The following is a 17,404-nucleotide window of genomic DNA, read 5'->3' on the forward strand; positions in this document are numbered from 1 at the left end:
TGCCAGCACCTTGGTCTTAGCCTTCTAGCCTCCAGAACTCCGGTAAAATTTCTGTTGTTTAAACCACACAACCTGGGATATTTTATTGTGACAGCCCAAGTGGACTACTGTGGCCGATTTCTATAAAGGAAACTTTATTGGAACACAGTCACCCCCATATGTTGTGCATTATCTTTGGCAGCCTCCATGATAAAATATCAGAATCAAGTAGTTGTGATGGAGACTATTTAACCTCAAAAGCAAAATGTTTACTATCTAGCCTGTCACAGAAGAAGTGTGCCAACCCCTGGGTAGAAACTTACCATGTACAGTGTTGCTTTTAAACAGAAAAAGCCACCCCAGTGGGATATGAATGGGCCAAAGGGAAGAAAGAAAAACCCCTACTGACAGGTACTCAAACTAGCCCTGGCCTGATCACCTCCAGGAGTGTTTTGGTCTTCTAAGCTGGTCATTTCACACCCAAGCTGAGTGGTTGACAGTGAACATTCCCACCTTCAATCACTGAAGTCCTTGGAGAGCAGGCAGAGGAGCCTGTCCTCAAATGAGGCTGATAGGACAGACCTATTGTGACAGGGAGGTAGCAATGGACCAAATGTGGTCCAGGAGAAGAGTGGAAAGCAGTGAAGAAAAACTGGCTCGTCTCTCCTTCTCCATGGCTGTGGATCATCAGAGTTGTCACAGCCTTCACCGTGCAGGGCAGAGCAGGGGCTGGCCTGTAACGCCGAATGAAATCTTTGCAGGTAGTGAAAGACTTCTCCCTGGATAAATTGTTTTGTGCATTTAGAACCTACATGTGCCCGCTCCCTCCCCAAAGTGGCAGTTGGGAAGTTTCGGCCACCTGTGTCTGAATCATCCGGGGTTGGTTCTAGGAATCTGTATTTAAAGAATGCCCAGGTAACTCTTCTGCACAATGATGTCTGAGAAACACTGCTTGGGCAGTTTTTACCTGCTGGGGTTCTAGAACTTTCCAGGTCCCATCTGGAGAGCGGGTGCATGTTATAACAGGCCCCTTAGTGAAGTGCACAGGAAAGAACCTCGAGGAAGGAGAGTTTGGGCCAAAGGTATCGCCACACCAGTGATTTAGCACATTAAAGATTTTTGCACTGTGTGCCACCAGCCAGGTCAGCCTAGAGACTTCCAGGTCAGAATGCCAGCCTCGGAGCCATGGTGTAACTCTCCCTGATGTTGTATTCCTAAGCCCTGACCACTTCTGGGCTGATGTCAACCAGAGTTGTTCCAGGTGCCTTTTATTCTGCCTGCTCCATCTGTGGTGACCCAGCTGTGTTAGGGGCAGGCAGAAAGAGCTGGACTCAAGCAAAGAGAAAACACCATCTTTCTTCTTCTCCCTGTATAATCAATAATTCAACCCTGTAAAGCCCGCCCGATGCCTGATGGAATGCCTGCTGCAAAGAAGACGACAGGGGCCATCCAGCATCCATACTAACTTCTAACGCTTCTTTCTTTCGTTCTTTCTCCCTGCTGCCCCGTCTCCTGGTCTGCCTTTGGTTTTTCTTGATCTGAATGCAAACTGAGCATGTTGGCTAAAATGTGACCCAAATATAGTCCAAGAGGAATGGAGACAGAATGGGAAAAGGAGCCAGTGATTTTCAATGATGGAGCAGATCAGTAATTACTGAAGTCGCTATCCCCTCTGAGGGATGTACCGTGGTGTGCATAAATTCAATAAGTAGCCACTTCTGTGAATTAAGGGTTCAAATTAGAAAACACACCATGGACAGATAATAACAATAAAAATAGCAACAGCAAACGCTTATATAGCACCTACTTTGTGCCAGGAACTTTTTCCAAGTTTCTTAACTTGGAAAGATCGTTTCTAGTGTCTGTAAAACAGGGAGGACACGTGGTGGTACTGAAATGTGTTCATACCATCTATTTGGATGCATTTCCTCCCACTTTACATTTAATTCCAGTGTGTAGAGCACATATGATTTAATCCCTTTTCCCCTGTTTCCATGTTTTATGATTTCAGCCTAACTCTTGCAAGCTTGATTTCCTTCAAAGTCTAATTTCACTAGTCCCAGGAAATAGGTACCATTGCTACAGTGGAATGAATTTCCCTGGAAGTAACCTCAGTATTTTATTTTACCTTTCCTTCATTCCTCTCCATGGCTATCATTATCCTAAATAAGGCAGATTAATACGACTGACTTACTCCAGGAGAACAATTTGTGGTATTTTGAAAGCCAGTATAACCACCCATCTAAATCCAAGAGTTCCCCTCCCGGGAGGCCATCACCCCTCGAAAGACTTAAAGAGGATTAACGTGTTAAGTGCTGGGGCTCTTGTTCAATTTGGTGATAGTGGGTGGTATGTTCCATAAGTACACTTCTGGTCTGCAGATGGGAGCTGTGAGAAATGACTTGGCACAGGCAGGACACGTCCCTGTGTCCCTGCAGGGTGGGATGGCTGGGAGCAGGCCCAAGCTGGGATTAGCCCAGCCGTGGGTGATGGACAGCACTTCATCACCCTGCAGAGCCTGCCAGCTCTGGGTCTGAAAGCCCATTACCAAGGCATTGCCTTTCATGCAGGCCTGTTTCAAGTAAGGCCTGTGGGTTTGTGCTAGCTTTCTGTAACCTCTGTTACCCAGGCCCCACCAGCCCAAGAATAAAGTTTGGGGTTGCTACTAGTCAGAAAAGTACCCACTATCATGGGGCCTCTGGGCCCCCTTTAAATGATCCTTTTCCTTCTGTGTTCTCCCCTTTTCCCCTTCATTCCCTTATTCATTCATTCAGTATTTTTTGAGCCATTTAGGTATCAAGCACTGCTCTAATTACTGGAGCTACATTCTATTAAAAATGATTTGATAGTAAAAACATGTAGAATATTAGAAGTGATTAAAAGAAAGGTCATATGGGGAAGGAGCGTCCCTCAGCTGTTTGGGGAAGTGTCCAAAAGGTGACTCGCTGCTGCTTTTATTTATTTTTTAATGTTTATTTATTTTTGAGAGTATAAGTGGGGGAGAGGCAGAGAGAGAGGGAGACACAGAATCTGAATCAGGCTCCCGGTTCCACGCTGTCAGCACAGAGCCCGATGCGGAGCTCAAACCCACGAACCATGAGATCATGACCTGAACAGAAGTCAGACGTTTAACCGACTGAGCCACCCAGGTGCCCTCACTGCTGCTTTTAGACACTGCCATCTCCTGCAGTGGGTGGCTGCTGTGGGCTGTAGGGCATTCACAAAGGTGCAGGTGAACCAAACCCATGACCATCTATACCTACCACTTCTTGCCCACGGTGCTGCTGAAGCCACACAGAACCATGGCCATATTGATGGCACCTGCCTGAGGTTCTAGGGAAGCCCCAAGGCCATGAGGGCTATATTGTGGTGCAGTGGTATGGACCCTTGTCTGCCCTCCTGGAGCCATGTGCTGCTGTGTACTTCAAGCTCAGGTCAGTCAAGTGGCTTACTCCGTGTATAATTTCCGTGTCTATTAATTTGTCATTACTGATACAATCTACAAACATATTCCCTCTGTACAGCATTAAAATATCACAAATGAAGCACAAGTGCTTCCTGACTGTGGCCCATTTCTAAAAGGATAACCACTTCTCAGTGTATAGCCTTATGGCCCCTTGTCTCTGACATAAACTCACACACATAGTACACACTGCAAGAGCACACATTGTATTACTTTTTTTTACATAAATCGTACATGTATATCATTTGGAAATTCATTTTTCTACTTATTGAAAACCACATCAGTATATGTAGTGATTCAGTCAGTATAATGAGCCAGATAAGTACAGAACTCTGCACATGACCTTGAACTGGTGTTTAACATCCCACAGTATAAGTGCATCCTTTTCCTCCTAAGGCTGTGCACGTGCGAAAGTGCGTTTTGTTTTGAAGGGTAAATGCTGAGAAACGCCACTGTTCGATTTGTACATTTCAAATTAGTGTAGATCCTTCCAAACTGCTGTTCTACTCCTCCAGCAGCCACGAGCGCACTTTCTGGTTTCCCTGCAGCCTCTAACTCTCTGGGGCCGAGACCTGAGCTCCTGGGGACTGGGTTCAAGGGAAAATGAAAAGACAGACACGAGTGAGTACCTCTGCCCAGTGACCCCGAGACTTAGGTTTGGGGCTAAGTTTTCGTGGCTCTCTTCTTAAGGGTGTGTTTATTCCCAGAAGCCCTCTGGTGGACACAGACAGGAAGGGATTTGTGCCAGACACAAAGAGAAGGCATCTAATAAAATGATTCTTTGGGGCGTAATTTATTTCAGGAGGTTAAAAAATATATGTGCTTCATTTGCGTTGTTCTGATTATAAAAGCTAGCTGTACAGGTTTTTTTTTTTTTTCTAACCCTATCCCATGGCCACCCAGTACCCCTCCCCAGAGCAACCAATATGAGTATATGTGCTGCTAAAGTGAGCACCAGAGACAACCACTATTGCCTTTTTCTTGTGTATTCTTCCAATAATATGAGTATGTATGCAAATTGTATATATGTGTATGTACTATTTGCCATTTGTGCCCATGATAATTTTCAATATTTACTCTGGTGTCATGTTTTATTTTTTCATTAAAAAAAAAAATATCATGGAGCTTATTCCTCCTCCTCTTACAGCCATGTAGCATTCCATCATGTGGATGAGCTTCCGGTGTTTATCAGGACCCTAGTGATGGATAGTGTGATTGTCCTTTTTTTTTTTTTTTTTTTTTTTTGCTGTTGCAAATCCCTCTGATATTAATAACCCCATATATAGTCATTTTGCATGTGTGTGAATTTGTATATGCAACTTAAACTCATAAAACTGGAATTGCTTGGTCAAATTTCATAATATTGATAGATACCACAATATTGCGTTCATGGAATTTATACCTATTTACTCTCTCAACTGACAGTGTGGAAAAGGGCTTATTTCCCAAGACTCATGGCTATATGGTGATCAACTTCTGATCCTTGCCCAAGTGGTAAATAATAATGGTACAGTAAAACCTTGGATTGCAAGTAACTTGTTCTGCGAGTGTTCTGCAAGACGAGCGAACATTTTTAGTAAATTTTAACTTGATAAATGAGCGATGCCTAGCAATACAAGTGGTACATGATGCCAAATGTCACATGACCGCAACGAGACAATGGGTTTTTTTCGGTCTCTCTAGCACACGTGCGCGCTCTCTGTCTGTCTCTCTCTGTCTCTCTCTCTCTCTGTCTCTCTCTCTCTCTGTCTCTCTCTGTCTCTCTCTGTCTCTCTCTCTCTCTGTCTCTCTCTCTCTGTCTCTCTCTCTCTCTCTCTCTGTCTCTCTCTCTCTCTCTCTCTGTCTCTCTCTGTCTCTCTCTCTGTCTCTCTCTCTGTCTCTCTCTCTCTCTCTCTCTCTCTCTCTCTCTCTCTCTCTCTCTGTGTCTCTTGCTGTGGGAATGTGGGTGATTGTTTCCCATTCTCAGATGCTCAGCCTCAGGCTGCAGTGTTTGGCAGAAATCAGTGATTTTTCAAGACATTCAAAGGTGCCCACAACTGGCACTGGTGTATTTTTTGTCACTTCAAAGCACGTATGGACAGTCCTTGCTTTTCCATACAAGGGTAAGCTTAGGAATGCTTTGTTTCATTCTAGGTAAAGCTGCCTGCACATATAGTCCCTTTTCTCTGCCCCATTATTGCCAGTAGCATCAAATACAGTGTATGAAAACAACTTTTTAATACTGTACTGTAGTCAGCATCCGTGCAAGTGTACACAGTGGCCCCTATGCAGAAAAAGGTTGAAAGGAAAAGCGGTAAGAGGAGATGATTACAGTGGAAGTGAAGAAAGAAATCATCGAGAAGGATGAATGAGGTATGCAAGTGGCCAAAATTGCAAGATTTTATGAGAAGTCGATGTCTGCATCTCCTATACAGAGGAGGAGGAAAAGGTGGAGGAATCCCTCTCTTCAAATGAGATTAGGGAGATGTGGAAAATGTGGAAAACAGTGCAAAATGTTGTAGAAAAGCAACACCCAAATAAGGCTGTAGCAGTGCAAGCAATGAATTTCTTTAATGACAATCCTCAAAAGGAGGCAAAAGCAAGTGTCACTGGATAGGTTCTTTGTTGCACGAAAAGAAAAAGATTCCATTGAGCCAATAGATAGCAGTGATTCCGTTGGTGATAGTGAAAATTGTCCTACACAATAACCCTCCTCTCTTGTCTCCCTCACACCAGCCACAAAGATTTTCAATGATCAGTGCAGGTTAATTTGTTTATTTTTCTGTATATTTTGCATTTTCTTTATTATTTTGTATTCTATTACATATTGTAATCATTTTTTTTTTTAATTTTTTTTTTCAACGTTTTTTATATATTTTTGGGACAGAGAGAGACATAGCATGAACGGGGGAGGGGCAGAGAGAGAGGGAGACACAGAATCGGAAACAAGCTCCAGGCTCCGAGCCATCAGCCCAGAGCCCGACGCGGGGCTCGAACTCACAGACCGCGAGATCGTGACCTGGCTGAAGTCGGACGCTTAACCGACTGCGCCACCCAGGCGCCCCTGTAATCATTTTTATATGAATATTTTGGGGTTGTGGAATGCATCATCTGAATTTCCATTATTCTTATGCAGGAATTCGCTTTGATATACAAGTGCTTTGGATTACAAGCATGTTCCCGGAATGAATTATGCTCGCAAACCAAGGTTTTACTGTATCTCAATGTAGCTTTAATTTGTGTTTCTTTTTATGGAGTGAGAGTAAATCTCTTTTTATTGTTTCAAAACTCACTTTATTTTCTTTTCTGTAAACTTTTTATTTGCTTTTCCCATTGTTCTAGTGGGTTCTTTTTTATTCCTTACTGATTTCTAGGACTTTTTACATATTAAGTAATTTTGCTCTTTGTGATTTGAGTTGCAATTATTTTCCCAATATTTCACTTTTTAGTGATTTTACTAGATGGAATTATTTTTTAAGCAAGACTTTTATTTTCCCTGTTCTGTATCAATAGCACTCTTTTGGATATAAGCACTCTATAGACTGAAATAAAAAATAATAATGACAAGGAAACAACTTATATACTTTTCAAGAGAAAAATGTAGTCTTATGGACTCTCCTAGAACGTGAAATATCACTGAATCATGCTCTTTTTAAAATGATATAATGTTAAATCAAGTGCCCATAAGAACAAATTTTCCTGCAGTTTACCTCTGGTATCAGTTTATCTCCCGTACCTTTGTTATACATTTATTAATGAAAGAAATTTGTTATTTTACTTCAGGGAATTGCTCACTGATGCTATTTTCTTCTTCTTTTCTTTTCTTTCTTTCTTTTTTTTTTTTTTTTTTAGTAATTTGCTTTTTACTTTTTGTATTTTTTTAAAGTTTTTATTTAAATGCTAGTTAATTACCATGCAGTGTAAGATTAGTTTCAGGTGTATAATATAGGGATTCAGCACTTTGATAGAACACCCGATGCCCATCACAGCAAGTGCACTTCTTAATCCCCATCACCTGTTTTACTCCTCCCACCCACCCATCTCCACTCTGGTAACCATCAGTTTGTTCTCTATCATTAAGAGTCTGGTTCTTGGTTTGCTTCCCTTTCTTTTTTTCCTCCCTGTGCTCAGTTGTTTTGTTTCTCAAATTCCACATATGAGTGAAATTATATGGTATTTGTCTTTCTCTAACTGACTTATTTGGTTCAGTATAATACTCTTTAGCTCCAAACACATCATTGCAAGTGACAATGGCTAATGGCTATTATGGCTAATGGCTATTAGCTTTATGGCTAATATTCCATCACACACACACACACACACACACCCCACAACTTCTTTATCCATTCATCAGTTGATGGATACTTGCACTGTTTCCATAATTTGGCTATTATAGGTAATACTGCTATAAACAAAGGGGTACGTGTATCCATTTGAACTACTATTTTTTATACTTAAGGTAAATATCTAGTAGTGCAATTGCTGGATCATAGAGTAGTTCTATTTTTAAACTTTTGAGGAACCTCCATACTGTTTTCCAGAGTGGCTACACCAGTTTGCTTTCCCACCAACAATGCAAGAGGGTTCCCCTTTCTCCACAGCCTCATCAGCACCTGTTGTTTTTTGTGTTGTTAGTTTTAGCTATTCTGACAGGTGTGAGGTGATGGTAGCTCATTGTAGTTTTGATTTGCATTTCCCTGATGATGGGTGATGTTAAACATCTTTTCATGTGTCTGTTGGCCATCTGGATATCTTCTTTGGAAAAATGTGTATTCATGTCTTCTGCCCATTTCTTAACTGGATTATTTGGCTTGGGGTGTTTTAAGTTCATTATGTATTTTGGATACTAACCCTTTATTAGATACGTCATTTACAAATATCTTCTCCCATATCGAAGGTTGCTTTTTAGTTTTGTTGATTATTTCCTTTCTGTGCAGAGGCTTTTGATTTTGATGAAGCCCCAATAGTTATTTTTGCTTTTGTTTCCCTTGGCTCTAGAGACATGTCTAGAAAGAAGTTGCTATGGCCAGAGAAGTTATTGCCTGTGTTGTCCTCTAGGATTTTTATGATTTCAGGCCTCACATTTAGGTCTTTAATCAATTTTGAATTTATTTTTGTGTACCATGTAAGAAAGTGGTCCAGTTGCATTATTTTGCATGTAGCTGTCCAGTTTTCCATGCACAATTTGTTAGATTGTCTCTTTCCCACAGAATATTCTTTCCCACTTTGTCAAAGATTAATTGATCATATAGTTATGGATTCATTCCTGGGTTTTCTATTCTGTTCCATTGATCTATTTGTCTATTTTTTGTGCCAGTACCATACTTATAGCTTGATCACTACAGCTTTGTACTACAACTTGGAAGTCTAGAATTGTGATGTCTCCAGCTTTTCTTTTCTTTTTCAAGGTTGCTTTGGCTATTCGGGGGCCTTTTGTGGTTCCATACCAATTTTAAGATTGCTTGTTCTATCTCTGAATTTTTAAAATTTTTGCACAGTTTAATTCATTAATCTTTTCTTTAATGGTTTCTGAGTGTGCATCATAGAATAGCCTTCACTACTCTTAAATGACAAATCTCACAGGTCCCAAAGTGGTTTTTAGTACTTTTATGATTTTTTTCAACATTTACATCTTAGAGCCACTTGGAATTTATCCTGATAAGCTGTGAGTGATGGCACTGGTAAATACTTTTAAGCTGTGGTCTGACCCTCCACACTTAGCAACCTACCTATTTCCTTTCAGCCTGATTACTATTCTTTATGCCTACCCCTTGCCTCTGCAGAATTTTTCCCGTGGTCTTCTTAACCACTTCCATCATCACACGTCACCCTGACTTCCTCACATCTAAACTCAGGGACATTTACTTAAAGCTCCATAGCTGCCTGTGTGATGTCTAGTCACACACTCCTTGTAGGGAAATTCTCAGCATTCCCCAAAACCACTTCGTGTTTGTCCCCAGCCCTCTTCCCCATCCCATCCTCCCTGCTGTAGAGCCTAGAATGGAACTGGAAGCCTCCTCTTTCTCTGAGACTCTGAGGTTTGTTTTTCTCTTCTTTGCAGATTATAAACCAGCAGCACTTCTGTCCCAGCCTCACCATGCAGCTCCGTCCCCAGGTTCTCAAAGGCAGTTTTAGCTGGACATTTCTACTGCTTTGATTTTAAAAAGATGAGTAAAGTGCCTATTTTCTCAAAGTTCTTTTTAATCTTGAACTTGCCCATTCCTACTAGTATAACACCTCCTACTCCTTCCTCTACCTCTGCCAACAGTTGAGTATTAGAGCATCATTTCTTTGTTCTTCTTGAATAACTCCAAAGCCAGGGTCTTAATACCCCAATGTCAGCTGCTTGCCCATCAGTTAGTTTTGATATCTGTTAGCTCCAAATTTCCTTCCATCTGGTTAGAAATCTTTTTAATCACCTCTGATTTCATCCACAGTATCTCTAGCTGTAGTCTCCAGGACTTAGACTCCACTGTGGAAGGCTCACAGTGGTCTATGAACAGGGCAGCTGCTCTGAACCTCGTGGATCATGGGCAGATCATTCCAGACTCTCTTTACTCCTGGACCTCCTCATGGTGCCCTGGCTTGGAGTGGCCACCCATTCAATTAACATGTCTTTCTTGCATCAGACCCATTTTCTGTTTTCCCTCTCTCTGTGAGGTAAATACACCTCTGAGGGGGTGGGTGGGTGGAGCTTACAACTTTTCCCCTCCTGGAGTCTTTTTTGTGGTATCTATTCATGAACTACCTTCTTAAGGGCTTTCACCTGGCCATAAATCTGCCCCCCCCCCCCCACTACACACACACACACACACACACACACACACACACACACACATCTTACAAAGATAAATGGCTTCTAACTAAAGATGTGAGGGTATCAGCAAAAGTACAGGTTGTGGTTCTGTTGGTACATCTCTTTGTAACTTCAGGCATTATTTTTCCAGGGTTTTGAAAAAATATATTTTTTATTAAGGTATAATTTATATTTAACATTATTAGTTTCAGGTGGACAACAATGATTCAATATTTGTATATCACGAAATGATCACAATAGTAAGTCTAGTTAACATGTATCACCATATATAGTTGTAGGCTTTTGTCTTGTGATGAGAACATTTTAAGGGGGGGCGGGGGTGGAGAGAGCATGAGTGGGGGAGAGAGGTGGAGGGAGGGAGGGAGAGAGAGAGAGAGAGAATGAATGAATATCTTAAGCAGGCTCTATGCTCAGTGCAGAGTCCAGTACGGGGCTTGATCCCATGACCCTGGGATCATGACCTGAGCCTAAATTAAGAATCAGATGCTCAACCAACTGAGCCACCCAGGTGCCCCATCTTGTGATGAGAACTTTTAAGATACATTCTCTTGGCAACTATCAAACAGACAATACAGTATTATTAACTAGTCACCATGCTGTACATTACATCCCTGTGACTTATTTTATAACTAGAAGTCTATACTTTTTGACTCCCTTCACCCATCTCACCCACCTACCACATCCCATCTCTAGCCACCAGTAATTTGTACTCTGTATCTATGACTTTGGTTTTCTTTTGTTTTTAGATTCCACATATAAGTAAGATCATATGGTATTTGCCTTTCTCTGTCATTTTTCACTTAGCATAACATCCTGAAGGGCCATTCATGTTGTCACAAATGGCAAGACTTTGTTCTTTTTTATGGCAGAATAATATTCCATTGTAGATATGTGACATTTTATCTACTCATTTGTTGGACATTTAAGTTGTTTTCATTTATTAACTATTGTAAATAACCCTTCAATTAACATGGGGATGCATATATCTATTCAAAATAGTATTTGTGTTCTCTTCAGATAAATACTTACAAGTAGAACTGCCTAATCATATCGTATGTCTTTTTTTAATGTTTTTGAGGACATTCCATACTATTTCTATAGTGGCTGCACATGTTTACATTCCCACCAACACTGCACAAGAGTTTCCCTTCCCAAAATTTTCACACTTGTGATTAGTAATAACCAACCCAACAGGTATGAGATGGTATTTCATTATACTTTTGATTTGCATTTCCCTGATGATCAGTGATTTTGAACATCTTTTTATGTACCTATTGGCTACCTATAGGTCTTTGGGAAAATATCCATTCAGAACCTTTGCATATTTTTTAGTTAGAATGTTTTTTGTACTGTTGAGTTATATGTGTTCTTCATATATTTTGGATAGTAATCCCTTATCAGATATGATTTATAAATTTTTTCTTCAGTAGGTTGCCTTTTCATTTTGCTGATGGTTTCCTTTGTTGTTCTGAAGTTTTTCAATTTGTTTATTTTTGGTTTTGTAGCCTTTGCTTTTGATGTCAAATATAAAAAAAATCCTCATGAAGACCAATGTCCGGGAGCTTACCTCCCGTGATTTCTTCTAGGAGTTGTATGGTTTTGGGTCTTATGTTCAAGCCTTTAATCCTTTTTGAGTTAATGTTTGTCTTTGGTGTTAGAGACTGATCCAGTTACACCAGCATCATTTATTAAAGGGATTGTCTTTTCCCCATTGTATATTTTTGACTCTTATTTGGCCTGTAATTGTTCATAGTTGTCTCTTAGGATCCTTGGGGTTTCAGTTATAATGTCTCCTCTTTCATTTCTGACTTCATTTACTTGAATCCTCTTTTTTCTGGGTGTATCTAGCTAAAGGTATGTCAATTTTATCTTTTCAAAGAACCAACTCCTAGTTTATTTATTCTTTTCTATTGTTTTTCTGTTCTCTATTTCATTTATTTCTGCTTTAATCTTTATTATTTCCTTTCTTCTGCTAACTTTGAGCTCAGTTCTGTTTCTAGTTCCTTGAGGTGTAAGGTAAGGTTGAGACTTTCCTTATTTATTGAAGTAGGCATTTATCACTATGAATTTCCCTCTTAGAATTGCTTTAGCTGTTTTCCAGAAGTTTTGGTGTGATGTGTTTCCATTTTCATTTGTGTAAAGGTATTTTTTAATTTGTCTTGATTTCTTTGTTAACCCACTGATGGTTCAGTAACTTGTTTAATCTCCACATATTTGTGAATTTTCTAGTTGGCTTCTTCTAATTGATCTCTAATTTCATACCACTGTGGTCTGAAAAAAATGCTTGATATGTTTTCAATCTTAAATTTCTTAAGACTTGTTTTTGTGTCCTATAAACATATGATCTTGAAGAATGTTCCATGTGCAGTTGAGAAGAATGTATATTCTGTTGCTTCCCCCCACACACATTATTACAATATTACTGATGATATTCTCTGTGTTGTACTTCTTTTATTTCTGTGACTTATAACTGGAAGTTTGTGAGTCTTAATCCTTTTCATCTGCTTCACTCATCTCCCACCCACTTCCCCTCTAGCAGCCACAAGTTTGTTTTAAGGGTGTTTTGTTGCAAGTGATTGTTGCCTAGGCTAGGGGAGGACAGGAAAATGGTGCCCACCAGCACATTTGTTCCTGAGAAATCTCCTAAAGATCCCTGCCCCTAGAGCACAAGTTCTAAGATTAGTCAAGAAATCTTCTTTACATACACGCCAGGTGCTTTTCAACTACTGTTTCTGTGCTGTGTCTCAGGCCAGTTTATCTGGCCATCTCTTTCTGGGTGGGGACTTTCTTTCCTATTTCCGTCTGGTTCTCCCAGAATTTAGCCCTACTGATTTTCAAAGCCAGACGTTGTGGGGACTTGTCTTCCTAGTGCAAATCCTCAGGGCTAGGGCTACCCATTGTGGGATCTGATCCCCTCCCTCCTCTGTGCTTGTGATGTCTCTCTGATTTTTGGTTATTTGCTCCAGGGTTTTGCTTTTCAACTGCATCCCTATCCCTCCTACCCTTATCCCATGTGCCCTTTTCTCTGTGAGGAGTTGTGGAAGATCTGTTCTGCTAGCCTGCAAGTAATTTTCAGTTAGTTATATAGATGTAGTTATTGCTTTGGTATAGCTGTGGAATGAGGTGAGCTCAGGAACCTCCTACTAGTAGTGACATCCTTTCCATCTCCTTTGTTGCTTTCTGATGGATGTAAGTAACACTGAACCAGATGGAATGTTCTGTATATGTTAAGGCCTAGGTTTCCTTGTTGATTTTCTGTCTGGATGCTCTATTAATGTAAATGGGATATTAAAGTCCCCAAGTATTATTGTACTATTTCTCCTTTAGGTCTATTAATATTTGCTTTACATATTTAGGTGCTTCTATGGTGGGTGCATACTTCTTTACAGATGTTCTGTCCTTTTGCTGGATTGACCCCTTGATGTAATGCCCTTCTTTGTCTCTTATTACAGTCTTTGTTTTAAAGCTTATTTTGTATATGCAGATCTGCAATTAGTTGTTATAGGCGGTATATAGATGGGTCTTATTTTGTTGATGTCGTTTAATGAAGCCACTTATATCTTTTGACTGAAGAATTTAGTATTTGTATCTAAAAATTGTTTTCTGGCAGTTTGGCAGTTTCTTTGTTCCTTCTGTGGCTCTCTTCGTCATTTGATGACTTTCTTTGGTGGTATGCTTACAGTTCTTATCTCTTGTATATCTACTTATAGTTTTTGCTAGGTTGTTACTGAAAGGCTTACATATAACAATTTATATCTGCAACAGTCTACTGTAAGTTGATGAGCTTGAAAGTGTTCTAAAGCTCTACATTTTTACTTTCTCCCCTCCATTTTGTTTTTTTCATTTCATTTACATCTTTTTTTAGCCCATGTATCCTTTAATTACTAATAATTACTAATTACTAGCAACTACTAATAACTACTAACTAGTAGTTATTTTTACTACTTTTGTCTTTTAACCTTCATACTAGCTTTATAGGTAATTAATCCACTACCTTTCCTATATATTTATCAGATATATATATCTTTTATATGTTGTCACAAATTAGCACCCTTTCTATTCAGCCTAAAGAAGTCCCTTTAACATTTCTTGTAAGGCTGGTTGAGTGGTAATTAACTCATTTACCTTTTACTTGTCTTGGACACTCTCTCTTTCACTTCCAAGTGATCAGTTTGCCATGTACTCTTGGAAGTTTTTTTCTTCCTTTTAGCACTTTAGATATATCATGCTTCTCGCTTCAGGCCTGGAAAGTTTCTGTTGAAAAGTCTGCTGATAGTATAGTTGGAGGTTCCCTTGTACATAAGAAGTTGTTTTTCTCTTGGTGCTTGTAAGTCTCTCCTTGTGTTTAACTTTGACATTTTAATTATAGAGTGTCTCTTTGGGTTCACCTTATTTGCAACTCTCTGGGCTTCTTGGATGTCTCTTCCCCAGGTTAGAGAAGTTTTCAGCCATTATTTTTTCAAGTAAGTTTTCTGTCCTTGTCTTGTCCTTCTGGGTTTCCTATAAATGAGAATGTTAGCCACTTGATGTGGTCTCTTAGGTCCCTTAAACTACCTCCACTTTTTATTTTTCTTTTTGCTGCTCTAATGGGGTGAGTTCCTCTGCCCTGTCTTTGGGTTCACTGATCCATTCTTCTGGTTCTGCTAGTCTGATGTTGAAACCCTCTGGTGTTATTTTCAGTTCAGTTATTGTGTTCTTCAGTTCTGTGACTTCTCCTTGATACTGAGATTTTCTCTTTGTTGAAGCTCTGTGTTCATCCCTTCTTCACCCAGTTGGTGAGCCTCTTGAGGAACATTACTTTGAACCCTCTCAGGTAAATTACTTACCTCTGTTTCTGTAAGGCTCTTTCTGAAGTTTTATCTTGGTCTTTTATTTGGAGCATATTCTTCATTTTGCTGGGCTCTTCTTCGTGTTTCTATAAGCAGCCTATGTTTACTTTAATAGTTCCCAGCAGCTGAGGATGTGCCAAGCCCACTCAGTGTCCTCAAAGGGAAGATCTCAGCACCTAGATTCAGGCTTATTGGAAGCCAGACCTTCATCCACCACCTTTAAGAAATAGAAATATCTGTGTATACATATTGGTCCTGTGGGACCACAGGCATAAGCTCTCCTGGCCAACAGAACAGGTGATCTTGAGGTATCCCCTGGGAGGCAGTCACAAAAATCAGGGCTGTCTTTGTGCATTCATTACCTAATTAACCTTCCTCATCATCACTCCTGAGCCCTATAGAGTTAGGCTTAAAAATAAATACCAGCCATGTCACTAAACAAAAATGCAAACTGTAAATCAGCATCTAGGATGTGACACCAGTAACAAATCTGTGTGTGTACACATATACATACACTTTATTTTTCCATGGGTGTGTGTGTGTGTATATATGTATATATATATATATATATATATATACATACATATATATGTATGTATGTATATATATACATACATATATATGTATGTATATATATATGTATATGTATGTATATGTATGTATGTATATATATATATGTATATGTATGTATGTATATATATATATACATATATATATATATATATATATATATATATATATACATATATATATATAGAAACAGGCCCAGAAGGAGGCCTTCCAAACTGGCAAGAGTGGTTACATTTGAGGAGCAACTATCTGGTCAGGGGGCATTTCCACCTGATCTCCCTGGGCTTTTTTTTTTTTTTTTACAGTGAAAAATATATTATTTCTTTTTAACATTTACAATTCACTTGAAGAAAGTTTATTGAAGTTGAACTAGCAAATGACAGTAAAATTTCCTAAAATGGGCAATGGATAGAAAATGTAGAAACTTTGGGAAATCCATAAATGGGCAAAGCCCCATAGCAGGTTTCTTGGAAATCATACAGCACCTCTCTCACACACACCCTCTGTGTGGACTTTATCTTACCTGATAAATCTTACCAGAGCAGCTACTGTCCAGGATTTTCTATGTGTTAGAAAATCCATCCTTTCAAATGTGCAGTTCTAGAACAAAAATGACTTAAAATTGTATGTTCCAAAGTATTTCTTTAACCTCCCACTTGGAAGTCTGAAGTAGCTCAGTTTTTTGCCATTTCTCCATAACCCAAAGCAACAATTCATAAGGCAGATGAAGGAGGCACAAACCAAAGCCTTGCCTGCAAACACACATCCTTGCAGGGAGTCAGAGAATAAGGACCCCGGCTACTGGTCGAATATGCTGGAGCCCTCAGGTGTGCGGGGAAGTTCAGAAGCTAAAGCCATTCACTTCCAAGCCCAGTTTTGTAAGACATATTATTTATCTCCCCCTCCCCACCCCACCCTCCCCCCCAAAAAACATTTTTTGTGGTTTCTTGGCTGGCTACTTTGGTATGTATACTAGTAAGGATATGGATAGAATGGAGTCAGAATTCTAGGTTCAAATCCCAACTTCTCCATTTTCTAGTAGTGTGACCTCGGGCAAATTTGTAAACTTCTCTTGCCCTTATGCTTCCCGTCTGTGAAATGGGGATCTCCCTTGTAGGCTTGCTGTAGTGATAAATCAACTAGAACACCATAGCCCTCTGTAGTGTGTCTGGAACACAGGAAAGCCTTTAAATGAAGTTAGTATTATTTGAATTAAGGTTCCAGCTTTAATAACTTAAATGATTAGTCAAGATAACCTAACTGGTGACTATGCTGCAATTCCCATGTGTCCTATGTGCTCCTTTATGTGCCTTCACAGTACCTTACTAAATGGTGGCTGTGGATGCTAACTAGGCAGGTGGCCATATATTCTGAGGGCAAAGCTTATTTCCTGTAACCAGTATCTCTAGTGGACCCCGTCACTCTAGTGGACCTTGAAACCTCAGAAAAATAAGGGCCCCTTCAGTAGGGATCTCATGGGAATTAGTTCAGGGAACTCTAGGATTTAACACATAGATGACAGCTTTCTCTGTATCACTTATAAAATAATAAACATCTCATTCTCCATGGCATGAGATAGTTACAACAACAAAAGGCAAATATAAGTTGTGTGTGAATTTTTTTAAGTGAACTTTGATTTTAATAGCTCATTGCTGATACCAATATCTAATAGCTTTTGGAACAATTTGTCAAAAGTTACTGGAGCTGTATGGTGAAGAAGCCATCATCACTTATATTTTGGTGGGGGGGGGGGGGGTGTGCTCAGTG

General features: G+C 39.8%; 1 protein-coding gene across 1 annotated transcript in view; it reads left to right on the forward strand.

The window, feature by feature from the left end:
* The window catches only part of LYPD1 (LY6/PLAUR domain containing 1), a 38,061-nt gene that overhangs the window by 19,138 nt on the left and 1,519 nt on the right, over positions 1 to 17,404 (forward strand). The window lies entirely within an intron of this gene.

This window comes from Panthera pardus, unplaced genomic scaffold, assembly GCF_024362965.1.
Source record: "Panthera pardus isolate Hobbes unplaced genomic scaffold, ASM2436296v1 HiC_scaffold_10, whole genome shotgun sequence".
Classification (NCBI taxonomy): domain Eukaryota; kingdom Metazoa; phylum Chordata; class Mammalia; order Carnivora; family Felidae; genus Panthera; species Panthera pardus.